Genomic DNA, 13124 nt, shown 5'->3' with positions numbered 1-13124 from the left:
CTCATGAAGAGCTACTTTGCCTTCCACTGTGCTTTTCTTTTATCAGCTCAGTGTGAAATTTGCCTTTTATATGAAAAGTCAAGAGGGTTTCTGCTAATCTGATAAATGCTAACGTACTTCCATCAATATACAACTATTTGGGAGCCAATATGCTGACAGTAGCCACCAGGAGAGCAGGTGGTGGCAATGGTTCCAACAGGATTCTTCATGCAACACTATGGGATCATTGACTAAATTCAAGTCTAAAGAATTTAATTTTTCTTTCGGGGCTTAAAAATACATTTGTTGTTTGAAGTAAACAGTTTTTATCCCTGTTCAAACAGCCACTGTTGAAGAGATGACGCAAAACATTAATAGAGCAGCTGATGCCAAACGTTGAATGGTTATGTACTGTATGTCAACAAGAAAGTATTTCAGTGGCACGTCCTGTTACTCCAGTGTGGAAAATGTGATCCTGACGACGAGGCAGGGCTCTTGACAAACTGTGGCGGGTGGTGTGAGGTTTGGCTGGCTGCACATACTGTACTCTGCAGCTGTCAGAAACAACTTCGACTTGTCTCTGGTGCTTTGCTGACCAGATTTTGCAATACACTTATTCATTAATTTATTTACTGACTAAGTTATCCCAGCAGTTGAGATTGAACACAGTTTACTGCTGTCCCTAGTTTGCCTTAAACATCTTGTCACCAGTAACAGACAACAGGAGCAACAATAAAATTACTGCTGGCAGACTTTGACTTGAATGTCAGCATCATCACTTTGTTTATCGTTACGTTTTGACACTGATATGAGCCAAGGAGGGGTGCAAGGTGTTAACCTGTCACCATATGCTGCTTTCTGCCGGCATAATAGGTTCTCTCCTAAGCAATGTAAGGGGGTCATCTACATTTCTGAAACCAGGATACAACATTTACATGCACAAATACACACTCAGAACTCTTCAAAAACCTGGCAGTAAGTGGGATACCAATGTCAAAGTAAACTCATTCATAAGGTGCTTTTGTGCGACAGAGCTTCGACAAGCTGTGTGAATACATCTTTCATTTGGTTTAAATCAAGTGGTAGACTCTGTCTTTAATTTTCCCTGACCTTCATGTCAGAGTGGCCATGTCAAAGTCAGCTGGATTGCACATGAAAGAGTGACAGTGCAGCAATTGACAGCCCTGCTGTAACGACGAGAGGTCATTCAGAAGAGTCATTGAATAGAAAACATTCTGTAAAGTGTTAGTTTGATAGAAAGCACAATAGCATTGAACATTAACATTGGAAAACTACCTGTGTTTAGTATGTGAAGTTTTGGGAGCATGTTCCTGAGGCCACGGTTAACCATGAGGACTTTTGTTCATGGTAGAATCTTGCTTTGTCCTGTCCTTTCCTTTAACCCAGTGGTTCTCAACCTTTTTAGGACCAGCACTCCCTCATCCATTATCCAGGTCAAGTAGGCTAACTGTCTTTCCTGAGTACTGATGTTGATTATTATTCTGTATTATAGAATTTAAAAAGCAAACAACAAATTTAATTAAAGTGGACAGTTTGAATATCATTATCTTGAGTTTCCCTGGAAGCAAAAAAAGCCATGTGAATTGAAATTATATTTGAGTGTTCAACAAATGCAACAGCTACAAATTTAACATCCAAACTTTAATTGAGTCTCGCCAGTCTTGCTAATCAGAAAGCAGCAAAATGGTGCCAAACAAGAAGCATTTTATTGGAAATGTGCACCTGTTTACGTCAGTGACACATTGGTACATTTCAGTTCGTTTCTAATGGACTGGACTTTGGCTTAAATGTGTTTCAGCCAGATTTGTGCTGATGTTCAAAACTTTCTCACATTCAGAACATATCCCACATATCTGTGTTTTTCTCTGAGAAGTCAGGAATAAAGTCCCAATATTCTGAGAAATAAAGTCCTGCCCTTCAGTTGTTTTTTAATTTAGGTTATTTAAGGAGGGACAGTGCAAATTAATAATTACACATATTGTAAAAATGCCAGAATTAGCCAAAAGGCTATTTTTCATCTGTAGTTCTTTGGCCAAGATGTTACACAAGGCTAAGTTAAATACAAGACATGACAGATAAACAGGGCCTACAGTTTAAATTTGTCTTTGAACACATCAACAAGAAATTATTTTAACACAATTGTTTTGTCCTAAGAATGTAATGTTCATCAAATGTGTGATTTAGTGCTAAAACTTGAGGCAAAATTGATGCAGTCTAAAAGAACATATCATTTTTGAAAGCACTAGAAGCAGCAGTGACATATTTCCATTCATTACAACACCAGCAGGACATATTATTATTATTATTATTATTATTATTATTGTTATTAGCATCAAAAAAGAGTTTAGTGCTTACATGTGCATGTAGTAATCATCCATTGCTGTGCAGTTGCTGTGCTTTGTTAGTAAAGATCTTGTTATTAAAAATGATACTTATGTAAAAGTATATAACAATCAGGAAATAGTATTTCTGCATTTAAAGTAAAAAAAAAAGATAAAATGAAATAAAATAAGATTAGATTAAATTAAATTATATTAAATTAAAATTTAAGTTAAGTTAATTAAGTTAAATTTGATTTAATTTAATTTATTTCAATCAAAAGCAGCCAGTCTTTACTGGAAAGCTGAAACATTGACATGCTTTTGCATGAAAAATGATTTAAAAGATTGTCGAGTAATTTTCAAATCTATTGACTAATTGTATAGGCTGCATTTGTACATATTAATATTGTTTGTGTGCAAAAATTTTAATTTATAAAATAACTAGCAACAAAATTATCAAGCTAAAGTGGAGTAAAAAGTACCATATTCCCCTCTGAAGTGTAGTGGAGTAAAATTAAAATGCTCAAATGTATATATACTGTATATATTCAAGTACCTTAAAATTGTACTTAAGTACAGAATATGAGTAAATGTACTTAGTTATATTCCAACATTGCCCTTCAGACCATCTGATAGGCAGAGCACTGCTTGGGACTCTCTCAGGATGAGACAAAGTTTAGGGCAGCGGCTGTGTGCTGCTCCTCATCGGAGGTGGAAAACAGAAAGTGGATCTTAAAGAGCAAGGAGAGCTAACAGACCACTGACCTTTAGATGAGGCTGCTTGCTATGCAAAAAAACAGCAAGGCGTATGCAGCCATAATGTCTCGGTGTGCCCGTCCCTTGGCCAAGTGGTCTATGACGTTCTGTTGCTCATAATTTCCTACCTTGCCTTGCTCAGAAGTCTCACCGTTAGCAGGAAAAGTCTCATCGAAAATAAGCGTCAGGTGACGGTGGTAAAAGCAAGTCTAATGATAAAATTGTGAAAATGTGCATTTGACTGTAATTAAAAAGCAGACACACACAAACGTCCTCCAAGAACACCTCAATGCCCCCTTTTCAAAGTTATTGTTTCCAGCGACCCCAGTGTTTTCTGAACGCCCCCACTTAGAAATGCTACTTAAACCAGACGGGTGCAGGCTGGACCCCTGCAACAGTCACTGTAAGTCCTGCTGCTGTGTCCTTGAGCTGTGGCCTCTCGCCCATGATAAGAACTTTAATTAAATGCCAAAAATGATTAAGCTTCCGATAGGTTTTTACAACCCTTTGTTTTTTCACACAGTCGTTCACTGAAGGTGAAACTGATCAGGCAATATTTTTGTGCCTTTAATGAATGCACTTCATGCTAAAATGAGAGAGCAGGTTTAGACAGGTTGGCTGAAATACGATACAGTTGATATTTTCAGAAGCTACACACTTTAAGTCTCCTTGACTTTGCATCTACAAGAGTTGTAGACTTAGATCTGAGCAGATTCGTCTTTGCAGATCCTCTAAAGTTTTGTCAGGCTTGAAGTGGATTATTGGTTTGCTGTGCTCGTCAGCCCTCTACAGTTTGTTTTGTTGGAGTTCGAGTTCAAACTTTGACTGGGTCATTTGAGGACACCCAAACTTGAGGCCACTCCAGCTTTACCTTGGCTCAGTGCCCTAGCCACTCGTGCTCTTCCTGTCTGAGGCTGTGTGCGCTCTGCAGCGGGCTTTCTCCGAGGATCTCTCTGCATCTGGCTGCATTCATATCCTCCGTTCTGACCAGACTCCCAGTCCATGCCAGTGAGATCCATACCAACAGCACACTGCTGCCACCTCGCTCCACGGCCAGAAAGGTGTTATCATGATGAGTGAGTGAGTGTTGATGTTTCCCAGGTGTCGTGTTTGGCATTTGGGTCAGTTTTCTGTAATCAGTCCATAAATCTTGATGCACATGTTGAGTTGTTTAATTTACCACATCAGTAGTTGGACAACGTTGTGTGAACTCAGCGTCCTCCTGCTGGAGGTGAAGATGAGCCAAATATGCAGCTGGAATGTGGTTCAAGCGGTTTGTTCCGAGGTCAAGAATAAACCTTTGCGCTCAACCAACAGTAGTTTTGCATGTGGTGAAAATAACTAAACCGTGTCTATATTTGCATTCTTGCTGATCATTTTCCAAAAATTATCATCACTCTGTGTGAGTGTGTTGGAAATGTGAGCTATAAGGCAAAAGGTTATAAAACATCAGTGATTTCATTGATGTGTAACTCATGCACTGTTCCTATGTATGCCTACAAAAAGTAAAGCACCACAATTCATATGTAAACCACGTAATCATGAGCCAGTAATTCGTGTATAACCCAGGTAATCGGAAGGCTGTGATCAAGTGACCAATAAACTGATGGGACGAAGAGTGAGTGCGTGTAGGGAGGCAGGTTGGGGTGGTGGATGGGTCAAACTAACACAGGACTTTCCCCCAGGACACAGTTGTTGTGAACCGTGTGAGAGCAAGTGAACTTTGAGTTGTTTTTAGGTACGTCATCACCATGTGTCTTTTCATAAACCTAAACTACATGACTTTACAATAAGTACTTAAGTTTACATTGTGTACGAAACATTATTCATGGGACACCACTTTGTTAGATATCAAATGAACCATTGACTTGACAGTTTTGGCTATGCAATTACTTGCTTAAGCAAAAGAGACTCTGAAAATGGTGAGACTTGCTCTCATGGAATTTTTAAAGATGTGGTATTTTGTTACTATATTGTACAGAGGGAACATTTCTGACTCTGTTGCACAAGTTAAATGATACCAATCAAATGACAGTTGTGAGGCTGCACAAAGAACATTAAGTTTAAGATGGTGTTAATGTCCGTCTGTGTCTGCTAGATGTGTAAATAGGTAATAGGCTCTAATATATTTGTCACTGATGTCTCAATTTTGGACATATCGGCTATCCTCTGATGACGATAAAGCCTGGGGGCAAGGGCTGATACTCTGGGAGATCCAGCGTAGCCAATGGATATTATAGCCAAGACTTCCTCTTCTGTGTGCTGCTCATTGTTTACAGTTCGATTAGCAAATTTAGACAGGTGCAGACAACATCTCTGAACACAGATATTTGCATATGAATGCACATGAATTAGGAAAAAGCTAATAAAAAAGCTGAATGGTTGTCATACGATGGCCGATAGGTTCCGAGATTGCATTTTGGCCAATGCGTTCTGTCTCTTATGCTCTCCACATGGACTGTTTACCTGCAGGCAATCAACGGCCGCTTAAACGTGTTCGGTTAATACTATTTGAACTTCAAACCGAAACCAGAATGCTTGCAATACCAAAATCTTGTCCAGTTGCCTACAGATTTTGGATACATATTAAAGGGATAGTGCACCCAAAAATGAAAATTCAGCCATTATCTACTCACCCTCATGCCGAGGGAGGCTCAGGTGAAGTTTTTTAGTCTCCCCATGGATCGCTTGCGGCAGGGTTCAACGCTAAGGTTTTTTTTTCACTTGCCCAGTCGGGCAAGTTGGTCAGAGATCTACTTGCCCGAAGTCAGTTTTTACTTGCCCTATAAAAACTGTTTAATTTAAGCAGCTATCAATTAACAAAGACTGCAGTTATTTTTATGTTATGTAATCTTTATTCGCACTGTATTTATTAATTAACACAACATATGTCATGTATTGTAGCTCAATTCCTACACAAATATGACAGTGTCAGGGCTTAAAGTGAAAAATCTGTCAATCATTCTCCGTCTATAATTTTGCGCCCTACTTGAGCCATGCCCACCTATTTATTTTTCACCCCTCTCTCCAGTTCTGCTGTATTAACACCGGGTTTAATATATTTTGCTTCCATCTCTCTGCCCTGCTCTACTCTATTTCATCGCTACTTAGCTCTCTTTCTCTACTCTACCAGTAGACTACCACATCCACCTGTTGCACAAAACGTACACAGCAGTGTTTCCCCTAGGATGAAGTTGTAGCAGCGGAGGTGAAGCACACACATGAAAAATAATTTTCACATGCGTGAAACTTTTTTGTATGCTTGCAAAGCACAGCCTGCTGGGATGTTTCTATGTATCTACTGGCACCAGAAGGGCTCTTTAGGACTAAGTACAGACAGTACATGTGTGCACAGTATGAGCAGGTGAAATGTCTGTCTAGCTTACATATGAGGTGTCTCAAGATTTAGGAACATACAATTTTATTGAATATAATAAAAGTAAAAAGTCACTTGACATGCTGCTGTTTTGTGCTATGACCTATTTAAGTGTTGGAAGTTGTTATTTACATGACAATGCCTGAACGCAACACAATTTCAGCATGAGTGCCGTGCTGCGCTGCTGTGCGAGCAGCTGTTTGTCTGTGCGTAACAGCAGTCTGTTGGTTATTTACACAGTGTCCATAACAATAACTTTGTCAGCTGACAAACTGCACCGGGCTCGGGGTCAGGTTTGGTCAGGAAAATGGATGGGAGGACTCTAAAACTTCACCTGAGCCTCCCTCGGCATATGGGAGAGTAGATAACGACTGAATTTTCATTTTTGGGTGCACTGTCCCTTTAAGATATGTGTTTATAGAGATTATTAATGTCTCAACAGCTTGTTCCCCTGGGCTTCATATATAATGTTTATAGCTGAACTTTGGTGATTCAAATTCTGGTTGGAGGTGGAGGTTGAATGGTCGGAGCTTAACTCAATAAAACACCCACAGTTGCTGTAGGATAGAATTTAATGGTGAGGTTAATAGGCTAAATGAACAAAGTTTAGTCCTAAATCTGAAGCTGAACCAAGGCAAAAGGAGACTTCCCCATTGTTGAAAACAGACTGCATCACACACCAGTTGGCCCTTGTAAGGAGCCAAGCTGCTGACAGTATACCGTGTATAAAAAAAAAAAAAATCAAGTTGTTACTTCTGGCATGAGTTATCACTTGAGGCATTCAGCAGTTTGGGCGGCCTGGCTGCAGGACATGGAAACAGTCCTGGATACTCCCCAGACAGAAATGAAAGAGGAGGTGGTTTGCCTTCTGTTTTACAACTGAAGATATCTACAGGTGCCCTGAACAGTCATGCTTTATTATCAACATGATGCAACGGGAAATGAAATCTGAAAGAATACAGACTCAAGTCTGCTTGAGGGGGGCTCTTGCGATGCTCATTGATGTCATTCCTATTTTAATACACTGAAACTTCATCTTTCAAAAGACATTCCAGACACAAAAACTGGGTGACTGTATATTAAAAGAATTGTCTGGACAGAGAAATATCCACCAAGCTCCATTTCAAACTCCATGCCAGCAGTGCTCAGTAGGTATTTTCAACTGCACTTACACTGACCTTCATTGCAGTTGTCCTTCCTGTACGTAGTCTAGATGTTGAAAGGCTTCAGAGCTGAAAACGACAATCACAGAGAGGCCTGTGAGAATGTAGGTGTCAGAATACAAAGGAGAATTTGATTAGCATGAACCCAGTGACAGCAATTTATTGTTGGGCATTTCTCATTTTTTATATATTTTAATATGACATGACGATGTCAGAATAGTAATTAAATTGAGGAAAAAGATGTAACTGTAACACTGCATGGCCTTACCTTCACACAGAGAGTGCTGAAAAAAGAAAGCTTTAAGAAAAGGAATGCTGGTGATAAAGCCTTGGCCGATAAGTTTAAAATTTTTATTTGTCACATACTCAACATCTCTATCAACATCTCATCTCTACGTTGTGCAGTGAAATTCTTTATGGCGTCCTCAAGTACTTTTCTTGATGGAGTATCATCAATACAATGTATACAGCAAAGATCCAAATATGGTGTGGTTCTCTATCGTATCCAGAGATGGGCCTTTGCGGGTCCCTCTCGAGGTTAGCTAAACGCGGTTTCTTCTTTTTGAGAATAAGGAGTGAAACAGTTGAGAGCGGTGCCCTATCCATGTATTGCAGTTGTCTGTTTAAGCACGGTTTAGGCACAGCAGCTCGCTCGAGCCTGATTTAGTTTGGGGGGGCAGCGTGCCCATGTAATGGAAGGCTGCCTTACCCAGCCAGCGTGATGTCATATATTATTGTCAGTGGCCTGGCAGCAGGCTGGCCACCTGAGCGGTCTTCCTGCACCCAACCTCTGCGTCTCGTGCTTATGGTTGGTTCTGGCACCTGGGCATCGGTACAGTGGCGGTGTCACTGACCGTTGAATGCGCAAGATGTTGTACATTTGTTTATAGTTCATTGGTGTTTTTTTTGTATATACACAACTATTGGGTATTTTCTGTTGTTAATGCACCTGGTGGCGGGGACGTCTTCAAATACCGGGGGGGGGCACTTGTGGACCTGCATGAGCTCTGTCTCCTGGGGCCCCTCGCGGTGTGTCTTAAAGGGTTCCCATAGTTATGATATAACTACTGGGTGGGGAGATAGAGAACATTAGGTTACATTGTAACCTTGGTTCTCTGAGTGAGGAGATTATCTCCCCAGACTCAAGGCCACTCGGTACCCGTTCCAATCAGTGTTGACCATGTAAAGTGCTGTGTCTTAAAGATTATTAATTTTCCATGTGGATTACCCCAGATGATGATAAATCCCATAGTTATGACATAACTACTCACTCAGAGAACCAAGGTTACAATATAACCGAACGATGCTTGGAGGTAATTGTCAGCAACATCAGAGTAGTAGTCTGTAGTCTGTCAGGAACCCTGTCGGTGTTCTTGTTCAGGATTCAGATGACCCGAGGGAAGTAGCTCCTCATGCAGCCTAGTTGCCTTAAGATAATGTTGGCACTGTGCATCTCTGCAATATATGTGAATATATATCACAATTATACATTTCATATGTATGATATCAGTGTTTCTAAAGTGTGTGGTATGTGAGCTGACGATGTCAGCAGGAGGTGGAGGGGATAGTGGGTGGTGTGACACTGAGGCGAGGCGCCTGCCAAGCTGCAGACCAGGTTTACATATTTAGATTACACATGAAATTTCCATCTTATTGAGTCAAGTGATTCTAACATAAACCAAAAAAGACTATTCTCATAGTCTATCCTTATAGTTTTATTTAATTTAATTAAATAAATGGGTTTTTTTTGTAGTTTATGTTTGTATTACTAGACTCATTTGGATGAATTTTTTTCATGTAATTGAAATATGTAGACCTGCAAAACTCACCAAATAATTTGGCTATAACAGCCGAAATGGGGCACAGACACGACATGTCACGTAGGGTGTGCATGTTGAGTTTTGTGAAGTGATAGTGCAGTCGGTTATGCAGGTTTGGAAGCGTGTCCCATTCTAATGTTTAATCAGTGTTTCATCAGTGTCATACACCATGTCTTAATCACTGGTGAATTATGTTTTGATTATGAAAGATGAATTGTCCTTGATTTCGCAATGTTGTGCTAGTATTGTTTCACAACTTTAGATGTTGTTTCAAAATTGTTTCAAAGTTGAAACAGATCTGTGAAATTTCAGTGTTGATTTATGGGAATTTTATCAACTTGGCATTGCCTCTGATACAATGCTGGTTTTTATTTTCATCGTTTTCAAACAGATTGCACTCGTTTTTCTTTGTTTTTTTTTCACTGTTCTTTGTAGTTTTTACAAGTTGGAGGTCTGTGGAGCTGTGTGTAGAGAACCAAAAAAAAAAACAAGAGCAGCACATAAAAATAGTGTTGAGCAGCGCGGTGCCCGCACTGGCAAGCACAGCTCACATGGTCATTGTCACTGCTTCAGTTGATTATAATAGTCATGCTCTGCTGCAGGCATGCTGCAGTAGAAGTGTCGTGCCAGGTCTAAACTAATTCGGCATGGTTCTTGAATCCGGGGAACACTGATTCTCTATCCAATCTCTGAAAACATGTGGACGTATTTTTTTTTAACTCTTTGTGGGCCCTGTTTTTGTTTTTATGTGGAACCCTGCAGTGTCCCATTGGTGTTATACACCGGTCAGCCAAAACATTAGAACAACTGACAGGTGACGTAAACAACATTGATCATATTGTTAATGTGCATTGTTCTGCTGGGAAACCTTTGGTTCTGGCATTCATGAGGATACTACCTGACATGTTACACCCCCTCATGGCAACAGCACTCCCCAATGGCAGTGGCCCCCCAGCAGGATAATGCACCACGCCACACTGCAAACATGGCTCAGGAATGTCCCAAGGAATGTGACAAAGACCTCAAAGTGTCAACCTGGCCTCCAAATACCCCAGATCCCAGTCTGAATGAGCATCTGTGGCACGTGCCACTAAACCCACCTCACAACCCACTGGACTAAATGGATCTGCCGCCAACGCACTGGTGCCAGACACCGCAGGACACTCCCAGAGATCCTGTGTCCATGCCTCCACAGGTCAGAGCCAAGTCCGATCCAATGAGGCCCCACCTTGGATTAGGGGTACATCTGGGGTACCAGCACATCACAAGAATCCTTGAGCAGACTGGGACCTGGGAAATTTAGAAGCCAGGTTGACACCTTGAGCTTTTTGTCACGCTCCACAGGCCATTTCTAAACAGTTTTTGCAGTGTGGCATGCTGCTTTTTAGTGCTGGGGGGCCACTGCCACTGGGGAGTACTGTTGCCATGACGGGGGGTACTTGGTCTGCAACGGTGTTTGAGTGGGTGGAACATGTCAGGTGGTATCCACATGAATGCCAGAACCAAAGATGTCCCAGCAGAACAATGCATCAGAACAAAACCTGTCAGTGGTTTGAATGTTTTGGCTGATAGGTGCAAGGTATTCTATCTGTGTGGGCACAAATTCCTTTGTCATGTTAACTGTCCTAAACCATAATGCTGTAATTAATGACCATGAGAAACGGTGACAAAATAGATTTCATCAGCACCATGTAGCCATGTTGTTTTCAGTCACACTTCTTCACCCTCCTCTCATCTCCTCTCAGCATATCACAGAGTCAGACACTTAGACAGAAGGAAGTAAAACAGAAAGGAAGCTGTCAGACTGTGCCCTGGATGCTACACGCTGTCTGAGTTGCTGTCTTGTTTCTGTTTTTCTTTGGCATTATGCAGACTCTCTGTGGACCTGTATGTATGATTGCGCAGAAGAACACAGGTTGGCCAATCCTCTTTGTTCTCTCTCTCTCTCTCTTTTTTTTTTTTTTTTTTGCCATGAGGTGTACTTGACTCATCCCCGTCGTTCGGCTTTCTCTTCCTGTGTCACTTCTTTTTTTCTTCTCTTGTTCCCCATACCGCATGTCAGTCTCTGCACATGAGTGTTTGTGTGTGTTTCTGTGGTTGTCTGTTCATGTTAAAATTACTCGCAGAGCAAAGGAAGAAGAATCCTGCACAACACTGATTTCTGAGTGAGTGGTTATTTTACAGACTTCATATTTAGATGTCGTTAAAAAAAACATTGGATATTAGGTTAATGGATAAAATTGTGTCAGCAGAGCTGCAGAGAAAGTTTCCAGTCAAAGTTGTACTTGCAATTACTCGAAACCTTAAATTGATTTAAGAAGATGATGGCACGTGTTTGTTGTGGGAGGGAGGGACATGGGCACGGCTCACAATGTTGACAGGCCTCCAGAGAGAAATCCCAGTTTTGTGCCCTCGCAATGGGATTTTCCGAGAAGACACATTTGTCTAATTAGATTAACAGACATCTAAGTAATCATATGATTCAGCCTGATTTGGAGCTAATGGCTGAGAAGTAAACAAAAGGCTTTAGTGCTTCTGCCACAGCCCTCCAACTGCTCTTAATGTTGGATTGAGACTAAAGCAGATTTTGTGTTGTACCTTAACCTTTTTACTGCAATTAGTCCTAAGCGTATTGTAGATTTATGTCAACTAAACCCCGTATTGAAATCTGCTTTGGTGTCGAAAATGAAAATCAGAGCTTAAATCACAATCTGTTTTGGTTTTAAAATTCAAACATTTGGAACTTCTGCAGAGACTTCTTGCTTTGCTGGGAGTGTGTTACAAAAGCTTTGAAGTGGGTTTGTTTGCATGCGGTGTGATTGGCTCAGCTCTCAGATGCAAGTGCTTTTTAAAAGGCCATGACAAAGCATGATATGTGCTGAACGTATCAAAGCCCATTAATGCTTTTGTGTTCTGGGTGTACCCTCGATGCTCAGATGCACTGAGAGCAGATGGATCAGCTAGATGTGGCAGAGGAAAATAGTACAGTATTGCACATATTGTTGCTACGTAACTGAAAGAAATGCAGCACACAGGAGTCCGTCACCAAAACACCCATCTGGACTATGGTGTTCAATACTAAACAGATAAATTAGACTGTATCAAATTTAAATAAATGAATCATGTAAAATATATAAAATGAATGGATGCATGGTTATTTAATTTAGGAACATATTCAAACTTAAATCCTTATAAAAAATAATGAAATAACATTTCATAATATCATAATAACGAGGGATGTCCAAATCTGATTTCCAAGATATTGGTACTGGTACTGTATTTCTTTCCTTCAGCAACAATCGCACATGTGTACATTTAGCCAACGTGGTTAGCTTCAAGCAACAAAAGCATGTGATTGTGTTTAGAAAAAAATAACAGTAAATACAATTTCTTTTTACCTGACAAGGGAAAGGGGTTTTTGAAGAGTGGTTTACAAAAGGTATTAAAACAATCGGCGACCTGTTTGAAGCAGAAACAATTACATCTTTTCAGCAACTTCAGATTAAATATGGAATATCCTTCACATTCTTTTTTGCATATTTACAGATCAGACATTTTATATTCTCTGCCTGCAAGTTTCCTGATGATAAGTACGTTAGGAGCACTCTTGATGACCTTCTTCTCATTCCAAATATTACAAAAAAGTTTATTTCCATTTTTTATCAGAAGCTACAGTTCTTGGACAAAT

At 40.4% G+C, this 13124-nt stretch overlaps 2 protein-coding genes across 7 annotated transcripts in view; both read left to right on the top strand.

Annotated features, from left to right (window-relative positions):
• The window catches only part of LOC125904589 (trophoblast glycoprotein-like), a 567815-nt gene that overhangs the window by 396236 nt on the left and 158455 nt on the right, over positions 1-13124 (top strand). The gene's annotated exons all lie outside the window — the stretch shown is intronic.
• Positions 1-13124, top strand: part of thrb (thyroid hormone receptor beta) — a 161401-nt gene that overhangs the window by 21682 nt on the left and 126595 nt on the right. The window contains exon 2 of one of the 6 annotated variants that reach the window (XM_049602083.1): positions 11309-11351. The exons of 4 other annotated variants lie outside the window; for them this stretch is intronic. The gene's annotated coding sequence lies outside the window, so the exon portion shown is untranslated. Of the gene's footprint in view, positions 1-11308; positions 11352-11529; positions 11602-13124 lie in introns of those variants that run through there. One more of the 6 variants, XM_049602085.1, reaches the window with a different exon arrangement.

This window comes from Epinephelus fuscoguttatus, linkage group LG17 (genome assembly GCF_011397635.1).
Source record: "Epinephelus fuscoguttatus linkage group LG17, E.fuscoguttatus.final_Chr_v1".
NCBI lineage: Eukaryota > Metazoa > Chordata > Actinopteri > Perciformes > Serranidae > Epinephelus > Epinephelus fuscoguttatus.
Note: the sequence above shows the minus strand (reverse complement) of the source record. Positions and strands in the feature narration are given on the sequence as shown.